The sequence below is a fragment of the Microtus ochrogaster genome, linkage group LG2 (assembly GCF_000317375.1).
Source record: "Microtus ochrogaster isolate Prairie Vole_2 linkage group LG2, MicOch1.0, whole genome shotgun sequence".
Classification (NCBI taxonomy): Eukaryota; Metazoa; Chordata; class Mammalia; order Rodentia; family Cricetidae; genus Microtus; species Microtus ochrogaster.
Genome location: NC_022028.1, coordinates 42,110,797 through 42,126,866, shown reverse-complemented (window position 1 = coordinate 42,126,866; position 16,070 = coordinate 42,110,797). Strand labels below are relative to the sequence as shown.

At 43.6% G+C, this 16,070-nt stretch overlaps 1 long non-coding RNA gene across 3 annotated transcripts in view; it reads right to left on the bottom strand.

The window, feature by feature from the left end:
- LOC113457576 overlaps nucleotides 1-16,070 on the bottom strand; it is a 124,213-nt gene that overhangs the window by 85,024 nt on the left and 23,119 nt on the right. For all 3 annotated transcript variants that reach the window (XR_003378118.1, XR_003378117.1, XR_003378119.1), the window contains exon 4: nucleotides 8,833-8,954. This is a non-coding gene — a long non-coding RNA (uncharacterized LOC113457576). The remainder of the gene's footprint in view (nucleotides 1-8,832; nucleotides 8,955-16,070) is intronic.

Here is a 16,070-nt window from a genome sequence, read left to right as displayed (position 1 = left end):
AGAGAGAGAGAGACAGAGACAGAGACAGAGAGAGGTGGTCTATGTCTGTACATGTATATCTGTATATGGGCATTAAATAAGCCAGAGGAAAATATCAGGTCTCCCTCTCCATCATTTTCTGCTGTGTTCCTTTGATCAGGGTATCTTGCTGAACCTGGAGCTAGGCTGACAGTTCAAGCCCAGACATCCTCCTGTCTTTACCACCACAGCTTTAGGATTAGAGAGAACACTATGGGCAAGCCCAGCTTCTCACCTGGGTTCTGGCATCTAAACAGAGAGCCTCAAGCTTGTGCAATGTGCCATGTACTCTCACCCATCAGATCGTCTTTCCAACACCCTTGATTGACACTTTACCGGATTACTTAGCTCGACTCAAGACCACTTTGGTGTGGGAAGTAAAAAGTCTAAGCACACACGACGCTGTATTTATAAATGTCTGTTTTCTAATACTTTAACACCAAGGTGACTTTCTATAGATTTTATGCTTTCTCTCGATTTAGTTTTTTTTTTTTGAACTATTTATATTGGTATTTCTATAATTACCGAAGCAATAGCTTTTCCTTGTTGAGCATGCTCTCTGCAGGGCATAAATAAATCACCACCCTGACACCAGAGATACCAATTAGGAATGTTTTGCATGTTGCACGTACAGAGTTAAGCTGTAATGACGCTTCTTGGCTTGAGTGTGTTCACATGCCAGTGCCCTCGCTGTATCCTAGCTCATGAACACGCCCAGCCCTACTGAGTCCTGGCCATTGGGAGGCAGCTGCTGGTCTGAAACGTTTGTAATTAGTACCACAGTAGGCAGCCTTGCTTGTATGTCTTGCAGTTGTCTCTTTCTTTAGGGTTAGTGTCTGCAGGTTGGATTTCTGGGTCAACAGGCACGCCCATTGTACGGGTTTGGATTAAGCTGCTGACTTAGCGAGATAGTATTGACACCATGATGTGCTTTCACAGGGGAAGGAGTCACCAGGGACTGAGACAGGAAACCCAGAGGAAGACTGTGGTCCCTCAGAACACTCATCCCTTCTGAGGGCACTGCCAGGTTACCTAGGGGCATTGCACCAGTTCCCAAGTATTGAGGGTCCCAGTCGCAACAATGCTACACTGTGCACCGATTTCCCAACACAGAAAGCAGGGGCTGGGGAATCATATTCAAGCCATAGCACTAATAAGAGCACATGCATACACACATGTGCCCCCTTCCACACACACACACACACACACACACACACACACACACACACACACACACACTCGTGTGCATCATCTTTGTAGAAGACTGATAGTTTTTCCCTATACTACATGAATTGTTAATAGATAAAACCAATGAGGCAGGTTCTATAAAAAAAATGTTTTCAGGGTATTTAAATTTCTTAACCTTGATTTCAAATTCTGGTTTAAGGTTACATACACACACACCATTGGTGGTTTGCATTTGGGACTGAATAACTAAAGTAACAGGTATGTAGATACAAATTCGCACAAATTTAGGTCATTTAGGCTAAATGTGAAATGCTTTGCTTTGTAACGTCCCTGGAAAATGAAGTCCTTGGGTTTTCCCTAGTCTCCCTCTTACCTACCATGGAACCTGTCCCCTCCTTTTCTAAGCACGGGGCTTTCCACGCTGCTATGAAGATCTAGACATGATACTCAAGGCTAGAGTTTGGATGCGCACATAAAATTTTTATGTGCACAAGTCAAGATAGGTGGGATATGTCAACCATAAAAAGCTGTTTTTGTGAATGATGGAAAAGCCAAAGTAGAGAATGACTGGATATTGGATTATGACAATTAAAGATTAAAAACTGCAGAAATCAGCATTTTGATTTAGAAGTCCAATTGGCCAACAAATGCCAGAAAATATACTTTTCCTATCAGGAGACTTACATTCCAACAGGCAAAGGCTTTATTACAGACAAAACCAAATTTGAGTGCAGGCCAATCCTGCCTCACTGGGTGCTTTAAGAGCTTCCCACACATACAGACACCAGTCTTTTCTTGGGTTTAGAAGGCTTTCCTGACACTTTTTGCCTGACCTTGCAGGGGCTAAAATTCATCTAAGGGAAAAGTAACTTCATCTACCTGCTCCAAGTGATGTTACCACTTCCTTGTGGGGCACGTATTCAGCAGGGTACTTGATGCGCATGGGAGGTCCTAGTGTCTTTACTTACGTAAGGGGAGATGGGTCTCAGCATTCCAGAATCAGAACTACCCCTGAACAGTGACAGTGTCCTTTCCTTCCTTTTCCTATTAGTGTCTTCAGGGTTTATTGGGAAAAAAAATTCATTCACAAGGATACAATGAAAGCAACCACTGCAAAACAAGCAGTCTGGCTGGAGAGATGGCTCAGTGGTTAAGAAACCTGGCTATTCTTCCAGAGGTTCTGTATTCAATTCCCAGCACCCACATGGCAGCTCACAGCTGTCTGTAACTCCAGTTCCAGGGGATCTGGCACCCTCACACAGACATACATACAGGCAAAATATCAATGCCCATAAACCAAGCCAATTCAACAAAATCAACAGAGACACCCTAAACAGTAATCTCACTGATGTCATTAAAGATTCCCTATTATTTTTTTGGGCCCAAAGTTGGTAAGATACAAGGACCATAATCTAAAAAATTCATTTCCTACCAGTGCGCATTTGGGTCGATAGGAGCTTTATATAAATTCCCTCCCACACACTGCAATTATTTCCGAATTCTTTCTCCACAAAATGAATCATACTGTTGAAATTTACAGTCATTTCAAGCTCTGGTTTTACTGGTAGAAATTTCCTGCTCCGTGTCATTATTAGAAATAGTTTGACTTGTTTGTTCTTGAATTGACAGCCATGTAGATGTTTGACTCTGTCATACTGTCTTGCCAGAAGCCAGTTGGCAGTGGACACGTCAGTCATGTGAGCACCTTCACTCTCTACAGGACACTGTCCCGAGTGTTTATCTTGACCTTCAAAAACCCTTCTTGGGTGCAATTAGGGTCAGAAAATGCAAAATGCCTAGGACACATTCTGGAAAGTTTGGGGTAGCCTGCTTAAGTTCCCTCCGATAGTCTCGTTTCTCCTTACCCTGGCTGGGGACTGGGTGACACGTGGAGTCAGTCATTCTGAGTCCTGAAAGTCTGGCTGGGACTTCCGGAGAGCATGGGCGACACCAGAGGTTAATAATTAGATGACATCTGTGTCCCCACGCAGCCCACGATAGGATAGTGGCCAGCAGATTTCTAGTAAAGTGGAAGGGGCAGAGGAAGGGAGTGAACCCACTTGTATGCGGAACACGTGACATTGCGGGGGACAAGGTTGCAGAGAGCGCACCCATGTTAATTCTCTGTGACCTTGGGAATGTGCTGCTATTATTCTCAGGTAAGGGAGCGAATGCTTTGGGGTTGAGGAACATGGCCAAGGAGTAGGCTAGCTGGAGTTGGAACCCAGGGAGTCTATCTCCATCCTATCGCCCCTCTTGCTTTGTCTGTCACAAACCAAGCAGAGTAGCCCTCCAACGCCAGGAGCTCCGTACCCAGGGGTTCAACACATCATGGATCAAAAGTAATGGGACAAACACCTGCTGGGTTACTAATACGGTAAACATATTTTTCATGCCATCGTTCACTAACCAATGCAGCGTAACAATTACACAGCGTGTATTTTGTGTCAGTGAGGGTGTGTGTGTGTGCATAGCTTAAACTCATGTTGTATGCTTTCCTACAACAGGTCCTTGACCATTTGCAAAGCTGGGCATCCACAGAGTTCCTGGAAACCATCTCCAACGATTCTGAGGTGCTGCCCTACTTGCCCTTTTTTTTTAAAAAAAAAATCATTTTTATTTTTTTTCTTATTTTATAGGTATGAGTGTTTTTCCTGCATGCATGTGCATGCCTAGTGCCTACAGAGGCCAGAAGCGACTGTTGGATTCCTTGCAAGTGGAATGAGCTGCCTTGTGGGTGCTGAGAATCAAACCTGGGCCCTCCTCAAGAGCAGCAACTGCTCTTAACCACCAAACAATCTCTCTCACTCCGTATATACTCCTTTCGTGGACTGTTGCCCAGGACCAACCCACCCATGTCCTTCAAGTGATGTTTGTGAGGCTGAAGGGATTTAGTATTTTAGAAAGAAAAGGGGGACACATGAACCCCTTGATGGCATTTGAATCTGAAGGGAGCTTCTGGATGGCTACCCTGAAGTTTGCAGAGTCCTGAACCCATCATTTGGTTAGGCTGAAGTGATAACAGTCAGATCATCAACATTCTCCTGTATGAGCGGCACAGCAAGGCTCCCAAATGCCAACCAGGTGATTAGGGTGATGACGCCAGGACTTTCCTTTTCTTTCTTTGTCCAAAAATACAAAATGAAATTACCTTGCCATTTCCGTTTTTTTGTCCCCCCATTTTGTGTCCGTTTGCCGGCAGGCTCTTTCTATCTATTCCTTCCCCGCTGTTACCAAGATGAATAAAGCTACATATTCCAAGGCTGTCTGTTGACCTTTGGGACTTAGAAGTCCCCAACAGCAGCTCTGAAATGAATGTGCATCCGTGAAGCACCTCAGGCATGCGGAGGGAAACAAATGACTGAGCTCTTTCCAATTCACAGCACCCAGCAGGCAGAAAAGCAGCAATTTGAGATTTCCAAAGTATCTGGGGGTCTCACAAGGTAAGGCTGGCGATTGGCAGTCAAAGGTACCAGTTAAGCACTAGGTCTGTGGGTCCAGAGTCCCTGCTCCCCAGGGCTTCGAAACAAAAGGCAAATGTACCTTATTAAAATTAGGCTGTGGTGATATTGCTTTAGCGGTTTGGGCGATTTTTCTTGTTTTGCTTTGACCAAGAGACCCGCTGTTCACACACATCCATGAGACATTCTAGAGAAATGAGTATCTCTAGCTACATGAAATAGAAGCATCTTCCGTGGCAAAATACCATTGGCCTGGGAGGAAGGCAGTTCCTGTTTGACAAGCCACTCAAGCGATTTGCCTTCCTTTTAAAAAATAAGTCTTTTTATTATGTCGATTGCATTTTATTTACTGTGTGTGTGTGTGTGTGTGTGTGTGTGTGTGCAAGTGTGTGTGTGCACATGCTCACAAGCACTAGTTTATGTGGGCAAGCATGTGACATGTCCTACATATGGAAGCCAGAAGACAACTTACAAGAGCCAGTTCTCAATCCTTCCTGGGTGAGGCGACAGGAGTCTGTGCTCTCTGAGCCGTCTCATTGGCCCCTACCTTTTCCTTCTTGGGATTGTCAGCAATATCACCATTGTACTTGAGTTAGCACAGAAGACTCAGGGGTCATTTTCCTTGGTCTCTATGTCATGACTCGTCCCTGCTACTCCTAAATCAAAGTGACGTTCTCACTAAGGCTGAGGAGTCTGCAGCTCTCACCTGACACCTGCCTACTTTCCCCTCTCCCTTACTGTACCGCAGCCACACTGACTCTTTATGCATACCTAGCATAGATCTCCCTGGTGGCTGTGGGCTTTTCCGTTTTGTATGCCCAGAATTATTCCCTTGGCTTGCAACATTCAGTTCTTGAGCAGACTCCCTAGACTGGTTATCTTTAAAAGCAACTTTTATCTTCAATTCCTTTAGTTTGTTTTTTCCTCTAAGGTCCCATTTGCATCGGATGTTGTATTGGTTTCCATGGCAGCCAGTCTCTTTCCACTGCAGTGTAAACTATATGAAAATGCAACTCCTCTGTACTGCTTGCTGATCTACCCCCAGTGATGAGACTATTGCTCTGTACATGAAAGAGATGCAACGTACTGATTGAACAGGTCTGTTTTCTCTCTCTTTAATGGAAGAAAGAAGCCTATGTGGTGTTTATAAATATTATGAATAATATATTAAAGAGAGTCCCCAAATCCCCTTGGCATTGTAGTATAACCTGCTGAGCCCCATCTTTTACCAGATACTGTACTCTGGTAGCTCTCCAGCTGTCACTGAATGTTGTTCTTTGTCTAACATTGCATGCTGTTATTTATGAACACTTGGAAGGACAGACCAGAAACCTAATACGGGGGCTCTCAGGTATTAATATGTATGTACTCATCTCTCTAGCTCCTCAGGGTAATATTTGTGCACCTTCTTTAGGGCTTCCCTGTGGGATTACACTCCATCCAATCAGAGTGGCAGTTATCTAGATAGCCCGGCCATTATTGTATGCGCTCTCTCTGTGTGTGCATGTTTTCCAATAAAATAATGCATTGATTCCCTGCTTCCAGTGCGGGGGTCAATGGTACAGCATGTGTTTTGTATACTTGAGGTCAAAGGTTCAATTGCCATCATGCTGAAAGACCAAAAGTTACAGTAATAAATAAATAAATAATATATGTTTCACACACCTGGTGTGGAGGTGTGAATGAGAACGGCCCCCACATCCTCATCTATTTGAATACTTGGTCCCAAGTTGGTGGGATGGTTTCAGAATGATTAGAAGGTGTGGCCATGGTGGAGAAGGTGTGTCACTGTGGATGGGATTTGAGGTTTCAAAAGTCTATGCAGGGCCCCATTTGCTCCCCCTGCTTCTGACATGATGATCAGGACGTAAGCTCTTAGCTACTGCTCCAGCACCATACCTGCTGGTCTGCCACCATGCTTCCTACAGTGGTGATCATGGACTTATCCTCTGAAGCTGTAAGCAAGCCCCCAATTAAATGCTTTCTTTTATAAGTTATCTTGGTCATGGTGCCTCTTCACAGTGATAGAAAAGTAGGAAGAGACTTGGAAATATATATATGTTTAATGCATAGCAGGTATTGGAAGAGAAATTCAGTAAGAAGGAAGAAAGAAAAAGAAAAAGAAAGAAAGAAAAAAGATTCTGTAACAAAAGAACAAGTGGTATCATTGAGAAGGGAAATTTCAATAAATCCAGCAAATACTGAGATGTATCACTGTGTACTAGACCAGACCAAAGATACCAAAAATTAAAGGTTGAGGAATTATTAAATTTCTATATCATTAAACGAACAGCAATTTCTACAACATTCATGACATGATTAAGGGTCCCAATCTGTGAATCTGTGGTAGAGATGAGGAAATACAGGCTAAAGGCATGATAACTAATTCAACAAATTGTAGCAGAGAAGTTTTCAGATCTACAGAAGGAAATGGACAACCACGAGCAGGAGGAATTTGGAACTCCATGTGTACATTAGCAGACAAGAATCTCTCCATGCTGGGCTTGAGAGATGGTTCAGCGGTTAAGAGCACTGGCTTCTCTTCCAGGGGTCCTGAGTTTGATTCCCAGCAACCATATGGTGGCTCAAAACTATAGTGGGGTCTGATGCCCTCTTCTGGCATAAAGGCATACATGCAGGTAGAATACTCATATACAATAAATAAATAAATAAATCTTAAAATCAATCTCTCCAAGCAATACTGTGGTTAAGATGCCAGTGGTGTGGTAGAAAGAAATGTGGAAGTTGTAAGAGAAGAATTCCAAGTTGGTTACAAGCTTGTCACCATGACAGCAGCAGCCTTATCAGAGGCACTAAAGAACAGGAGTGAGCTGATACATTTGAACCCCTGGGAAAAAATACCTACCAACAAAGATGACTATATCCAGCAAGGTTATCCTTTAAAAATCAAAGGAGGAATGGAGACCTTACATCTTCTGCATAAATTAAAGGAATTCACAGTCCCAAGCCAGCACTGCAAATGAGACTTAGAGGTATAATATCCCCAGTAGAAGAAAAATATATAGAAGCACAAGAGTCAGGAAAGAACATATCTCACTAGAGAAACAGACAAGAATTAAGAAAGAGTCAAATATTACTTATTCATCAATAAACCTCTATAAGTTGAAGAGAGGAGAAAGTAGCATATCCCGTTCACTATTAATCCAAATGAGAATTGTAGCACTTCAGTTAAAAGACATGGACTAGTTGAACGGACTATAAAATAACCATCGGTCTATGCTGTCCGCAAGAAACTCACACCACTGGGAAAACCACAAGCAGACTGAAATGAAAAGACAGTCCAATCAGAATCTAAAACAAAGTACACCTGACAAAGCAAACTTCAGGCCAAAAATTCGTCATAAGGGATAAGAAAAGCCATGTTAATAAGCAGAACAATCCATCAAGAAAATACAACTACGGCAAATAGACATTTATTGAATGCAAGCATACCCCGTTTCATAAATCAAACACTACAGGACACAAAGGGGAAGAGTTCCATAGAGGGGATGACTTTCGTATCCTGCCTTAATCAATAGGCAAATGAAATCAAACAAACGAAAAACCAACGCATGAACTTCAGCATTACGACTGCCTCAAAACACTAAACCGATGATAGCAACAATTCATAAAATGAGTAAGGCAAAAATTTAAAATGTATTTATAGCAGATAAGGCACTTGAGGAAAATATAGGATGCGCTTTATAATTAAGATAAATTCATACGAAACAGATCAGAGATGTATTTGCAGAAGTAAGTTTTCACAAATGGCTACTCTCTGCCTGTTAGTATCACTGTCTGCATTTCTAAGCCAGCCTTTTAAAATTTTTAAAATTACATTTTATTGATTCATCTTGTGTGCATGCATGTGTGTATGTGTATTGGTGTTTGTGTACGAGCACATGCCACAGTGAACATGTGGTCAGAGGGTAACTTAAGAATAGTCTGTTCTCTCTTTCTACCACGTGGATTCTGGACATTGAACTCCGGTCATCAATACTGACCCTTCCCGTGGTTGTGAAATGACCAATCATTGGTTAGTACGATTGCATCAAAATCAATTATTTGGGTATTGGTCAAGGGCACTCAGCCAGTTCACATGGAAAGATGCTTGTTAAAGTGTAGGCAATAGAGGTAGATGAAAACAGATCATATGGAAACTTACCTCAGCTTTGGTAGGAGCCACTCGGAGCTGCATTCGAAAGTGTGGGTCAGCCATCTTTCCTTCTGAACGGGCTGCTGACAGTAGGTCACGGCAGGGAATGGTGTGTGTTGTGTGTCTTCAGACTGCACCAGGAAAATCCAGAAAAGCAATGTGTAAGTTACTGTTGTTGTCACCGTGACAGACAGACAATAAGGAGGGGGAAGAAGGCTCTGTATGGTCATGACTTGAGGATATCCAGTCCGGCATGATGGGAGCACATCATGCCATGAACACAAGGCTGCTGTAGTTGAGGAAGCAGAAAAGGGAATTTCAACACTCAGTTAGCTTTGTCCTTTCTTCTGTTTTTATTCAGCATGGGGTACCTGGGACGCTACTGCCCATCTTGAGGGTGGGTCTTCCGCCTCCTCACTCAAAACTCTCTGGGAAAACAACCTCAAGAGGCACCCAGACATGTGCTACACCGATGTCAGAGGTGTTTTTCTTTTTTCACCCAAGTTGAATTTCAAAATTAACTACCACAAGCAAGAAAGACCTTGTCATTAAAGGTTATGAGAACCACTAAGAACACAGTACCATAAATGCATAAAAATGCCATAGCAAAGAGCATTATTTTGTAAACTGAATTTTAAAAATTAGTTAAAAGTCTGTATCAGTTTTTAAAAATCAGACTGGCATAGAAAATGAAAGACCAGTTGGCCTAAAATTTTAGAGTGGACAATTGGCGTCCCATTTTCCCCAGAGCTCTTGGTAAATTTGCATGCAAGATGATAAACAGGCTTTGGCCAGGTGTGAGGCTATTATTAGAAAATATATAGCCAACCAATCATTTTATGGCTGATGATTTCAGAAGCTCCAAATATTTGGCCAGCCAGAGGATGTATGTAAGTTTAAGACCAGGGTCAAGAGAGATGTCTCAGTGGTTAAGAGTAAATGCCAACCAAGCACAAACACCTGACTCCCAGTCCCCAGAATGCACATACAAAGCCAGGCATCACCACGTACATGCCTGCACTCCCAGAAGACCACCAGCCTACATGTGTAGCCTGTGAGAGGCCTCTCTCTAAATATTAAGATGGTGAATGACAGAGAAAGATACCTAGTGTCCTCCCCTGTGGCCTGAGCATACATGTATTCCCACATATACACATACCAGCCCCAAACATATGCATCCCTATACCCATGCATAAACACATACACACACACACACACACACACACACACACACACACACACACACACACACACGCACTTGCAGGAGCAAAACACCCAACAGAATGAGATGTCACCATGATATAGGTGCTGGAACCACCTCGCAGAGAATTCTAAACAACCATGATTGCTATGGTAAAGGCTCAACAGGAAAGCCAGCAAATCAAAAACCATGAGATGATTCTAAGCAACCCATGAGGACGAGAGGACCCACCATGGAGGTAACAGAAATGAAAATAGTTCATTCAGGAACACACTGTCTGGGGCTTCCAAGGACTAGGGGATAGTAGTTAGGGGTTCTTATAAAGAAGAAAGGAAAAAAGATGCTTCAAGAAGTAGCAGCTTTTTCCAAAATTAATCAAAACCAAAAGCTTAGAGGATTCCAAGCACGTGTTCAAGGAACAGCACACACCCAGCAGTGTCTTATGTAGGGCTCTATGGCAGAGATAAACACCATGACCAAGAACAACTTGGGAGGAAAGGGCTGATTTCAATTCAATCCAAGAATCAGTCCATCACTGAAGGAAGTCAGGGCAGGAATGAAGGTGGGAACATTCCAGAAAATGGTCCCACAGACCGGCCCCCAGGCCAGTCTGATGGAGGCAATCCCTAAACTGAGATTCTCTCTCCCCCATACATCTAAGTTTCTGTCAGTTTGACAAAACCAACCAACGAACACAGTGTCATCAATTAGATGAAAACAAAAAACACATGTTGAAATTTTGATTACATCCAACCATACCTCTGTAGCAAAAGAGCAGAATCTGCAAGTCAGTCAACAAATTAAAAAAACCTGGAAGTTACCTCAAATCCTTATTTTGAAGCTTTTATTTTGTTTAATATGTTGTGTGTGTCTCTGTGTCGGTACCCACTGTGCACGTGAGCATCTATAGAGGACTAAAGAGAAAGTCAGGTCCTCTAGAACTGCAGTTGCAGGCAGTTGTAAGTAGCCACGTAGGTGCTGAAAACCAATCGTGGCTGCTCTGCAAAGGCAGCGAGCACTCTTAACCACAGAGCCATCCCTCCAGCCCCGCACCTTGTTTTCCATCTGTCCTAGGGTTACTATTGCTGTGATGAGACACCATAACCACAAGCGACTTGGGGAGGAGAGGGTTTATTTCGCTCACGGTTTCATAGAACAGTTTGCCATCAAAAGCAGCAAGGTCAGGAACCTGGAGGTAGGAGATGATGCAGAAGCCACGGAGGAGTGCCGCTTACTGTTGCCCACTGTTTCTCAGCCTGATTCTTATAGAACCCCAGACCACGAGCCCAGAGTTGGCACCGCCCACAGCAGGCTGGGCCCTCCCCGCTCAATCACTAATTAAGTAAATGCCCTACAGGCTTGCCGACAGTCAGATCTTGCAATCTTATGAAGGCATTCTCTCAGTGGCGCCTCCCTCCTCTCTGATGACCCTATCGTTTGTATCAAATTGACATAAAACTAGCCAGCACGAGTGACCTCTTACTGACGTGACACACAAACATTTCCCTTTTCAATTACAACTTTCTCATTTATCCCCCAAATGGCACATTGACATTAATATCACGATATAAAACCTAAATAACTTTAGACGTCCCACAGTCTTTACAAATTCAAACAAATTAGAAGTCTAGTCTTTTTTTTTTTTTTTTTGGGTTTTCGAGGTTTCTCTTTTTAAAAATCCAAAATTTCCTCTAAAACCTCAAAATCTCTCAACTGTGGGCTGCTGTAAAAATCAGAATTAAGTTAAATATTTCCTTACTTTAGGAGGCAAGAAGCAGGACACAGACACAATCTGAACAAAACCCCGATAGTCTAAATAACTCAAGGCCCAATGTCTGGGATTCACTCACAAGCTTCAATCTTCAAAGCCTTCCAAAGGACTTGGGTCACTTCTCGGCTCTGCCCTCTGCAGCGCACACAGCCTGCAGAGGCTCTGTCAGGCTCCACTTCACAGCTGTGGCTGTTCTTGGTGGCCATCGCATGACCCTGGCATCTCCAAAATGAGTGGGTCTCTGATGCAAGTGGGTTACACTTTACCGATAGCCTCTCCTGGACTCTCTTCATGTTGTCGAAGCTCAACTTCTTCCCACTACACTTTCTCTCCTGGGGCTTCAACTGCTACCGAGGCCGCACTTTTGCAGGTGGACTATCCTGGCCCCTCACAGTGCCACGCCTCAGTGGCTTTTCATGCCTTCCAAACCAGTAACACCTGGGTGACTCTTACACCTGATCAAGTTTGGCTGCCAGCACAAGGTACAACCATGGCCACCCATGGAACATGGCTCACATGTGCTGGCTGGGAAAACACTTCCCAGATTTCACTTCAGCCGTGCTGGTCTCTTCTGAAATGCTGCTGATTCTTCAGTCCCAGCCGGCCAGCAGCCATTGTCCCAGCAAAACAATGATTTCGCTTTAGCAGTTCTGATCTCTTCTTAATCACAGCTGGTTCTCAGCACCAGCTCACGAGAACCACAGCGTCTTCACACAGGTGACAGGACTCTGACAATCAGGAGCCAAGCCTCTATCGGTCCCCCCCCTCTCTCAACAGTCTCATCTTCCAAGCTTCTACAGAACTGCCCACTGAGTTCTCAACACTCCATGGCTTTTCTAGCCTAAAGTTTCAAAGTCCTTCCACAGTCCTCCCCAAAACAGCATGGTCAGGGCTGTAGAGCAATGACTTTTCATAAATTATTAGCAAAAATGTATTGTGCACAAGAATCACTGGCAGTTGGTGTTACCCAGTATGGAGACGTTTGGCTTACCCTTCCACGCTGTCCTGTTACACAGCCAATGGAGTGATGCCATGGGTTTAAACTGACAACACATGGCATTTTCATCATGGGGAAAAAAGGGAAGTTCAAAAAAGAACATTAACTAGTAAAAAGCTATGTATGTTTTTTACTTATAAAAATGTCCTAAACCAGCAATATAAGATATAAAATTCAGATTATATATCATTGGTATAGGATGAGTATTCTTTTGTTTCATTTTGTTCATGACAAGGTCTCATAATGTAACTCTATATAGCCTAAGATTCTTTATGTGGCCAGGGTGGCCTCAAACTCACGGTGATCCTTGTGCCTCATGGTCTTAAGTACTTACTGTTTCCCAAGAATGGCTGTATTTGGAAATCATATAAGCGTATTAAAATATTGATATTATTTTAATTACATGTATGTGTGTTTCTGTGTGTAGGTATGTGTACATGAGAGCAGATACCCATGGAGTTCAGGAGGGGATGCTGAATCCCCTGGACCTGGGGTTACAAGAAGCTGTGAGCTTCCTGATGTAGGGTTTAGGAACTGCTCGAGTCTATTAACCATAAAACCATCTCTCCAGCGCCCACATAAGCATGTTTAGCCTCCAGGTCTCTAGACTATTTCAGCCATACTGAGTTCAGGCTGGAAACCATGTTTAGATTGGTTTGCTAAAACTTTCTGTGTGACGCAGACACACACAGTCACAGTGGGGACAGCCCGTCCATGCCATCTTCCCTCATTTGGGAAAAACAACTCTCTTCTTTTACATCACAGTTGTCTACAGCCAAGTCTTGTTCCTCTGGCTGGAATTCCTGGTTGCCTGGAGGTGTGCTGGGGATGGTGTGGGGGTGGAGAAATGGGGAATGGGGGTGGGGTGAAGGGTGGAGGAATGGAGAGTGGGGATGGGGTGGGGGTGGAGAAATGGGGAATGGGGGTGGGGTGAAGGGTGGAGGAATGGAGAGTGGGGATGGGGTGGGGGTGGAGAAATAGGGAGTGGGGGATCATAGAGGGTAGAGGAATGGGGAGTGGGGGTGGGGGTGAAGTGGAGGAATGGGAAATTGGGGGGAGGGTGGGAGGATGGAGGAATGGGGGGGGGGGGGGGGGTGAAGTGGAGGAATGGGAAATTGGGGGGAGGAGGGAAGAAGGAGGAATGGGGGTGGGGCTGGGGAGGAGAGTTGGAAGGAGATTCCACTTCCAGCTATACTGTCTATGCTAGGCTTTCTCGCCATCAATTGATTGAATGTGGCTTGAACTTGAGGCAGGCAGTTTCTTGGAAGGCTAAATATAGAATGTAAAGTATCCTATGTTTAATTGAAAAGATCATTAAATGGAACTTCATTTGAATATGTCTCCCTGCCTTCTAAGTTAATGAGGTCAAGTTGGCCTTTGAGCACCTCTCTCGGAAGATTGTGGGCAGGCTTGTCTCCAGTAAGGAAGCTCTTTAGGTCAACCTACTGATGGTGGTAAGGCAAATTCTTCCAGTACTGAGTTTTCTAATTTGTTCAGCTAGTTGGTTCCTAAGGATTTTTTTAAAAAATTAGAGCAGTGATAACTGTATGTTGGTAGGCATACAAATCACCCATAACTGTAAAGAAAAAAAAAATACTTATTTTCAGCCTCCTGTCCTCAGAAGACTGTATGCAATTGACTATAGGGTAAGTGTGTGTGTGTGTGTAAAATATTGTAATATAGAGTAACACACACACACATACATACACACACGCAGTTTCAAAGAGCTTGTTTCACTATAGGAAAAGATGACCTTGAACCTGCAATAACTTTCTGCCTGGGCCCCCGGAACATCATGACCTCACTCAGGTCAAAAACATATATTAAAATAAATATCTTTCCTTTACCCTAATTCAAATACCTTTAAAAACTTAGGTAAGAAGAGCATGTCTGGGGATCTTATGTGTTTTGCGGTTCCCCGTAGCTGATAATTAGTAAGGACATTGAACTTCAAAGTAGACGTTCTGACAGAAAATAGAGCTTACTAAAAATGTTAAAAGGAAAAATTATCTAGCTTCGAAATGAGGCTTCTTTTCATTGCCTGTCTTGAAATGACAACTTTTAATGAAATGACTCGCTAGAGAATCATCAGAGGACGAGCTTGATAGCAGTCATTAATATTCCGGCCACAAATGTAGTTCACTTTGTAAACACCCGGCTCTGTGAGTCGTGAAGTGGCTGATGTAATTGCCTTCTGCAGCGAGGCTGAGCGATGGACCCCCGGGTGGCCTCCCCTCAAGCACCGAAGAGAAACTTTAATGTCTACAGATGTAGGGATGTTTCTGTTCCCTTCTTCCTTCTGCCCTTTTCATCAGACCTGCTCGGTTCTACCCAGCATCAAAGAGGAAAAGATCAGGGCGGTTTTGTTGTCCTTGTTTTGCTTTTCACTTACGGTCCTGGGTGAATCAGAAAACATTCTGAGCTATTTGGTGTGACATCAACAACCACGTTCACTTCACCGTCTCACATCCGTGCAGCAATAGTCTTGGAGCAAAGGGGACCTGTGACAGCTGTCACCTCTTTGTCCTTGTCGCCTTTTCCTTTTCCATCAGACCTCAGCCTTTGCTTTGAGGGAAGACTGGCTCCATTGACCACTGGGGCCACCAAGTGTATTCTCTTTTTCTTCTTTTATTTCATTCGCTGCTTAGCTTTGGCTAAACACAAGATGGAGTAGCATTGTGGTCCTGGATAATGGAATAAAAACAAAGATGCTTTGCAAAGCTGCCTTGTGCCTTTGTAGTAGGGCAGGCAGACCCGGTCATGTATGAGCCTGTTGGCTGCTATGGACACGGGAGTTAGTGATTCTGGAAGACCCTGTTGTAGGTATGGGAGCCTGGGCAAGCCACTCAATTGTTATTTCCCAGACTTCCCACTCCTCGCATGTGTTAAGCTGTATTGCTCATTAGAGACTCCCTGATAACACTTGCAGTAAGCCAGAGGGAAGCAGGCCTTGCTGCTGCTTAATTTGGGGAACTTGATTAAGATGAATTTAAGATTATGCCCATCCTGGAGAAAAATGAAATAGCTCATTATGAAGAGAATGGACTGCTTGCCATTACTCTGATAGGGAGCAATTTAATGAGCAAATTTATGTGCTGTTGAAGCCAACAGCTTCTTGGTATTTGCATTTTGTGTGGTGGTTTTAAAAGCAAAGAAAAATTAACCCAAGAAGCAAGTACATTTTAAGATAGACAGCTTAAAAAAAGAAAAATAGAATTATTAACATTTTGATGCCTGTGTCTATAGGCCTGTTTCTCTCTCTCTCTCTTCCTCTCTCT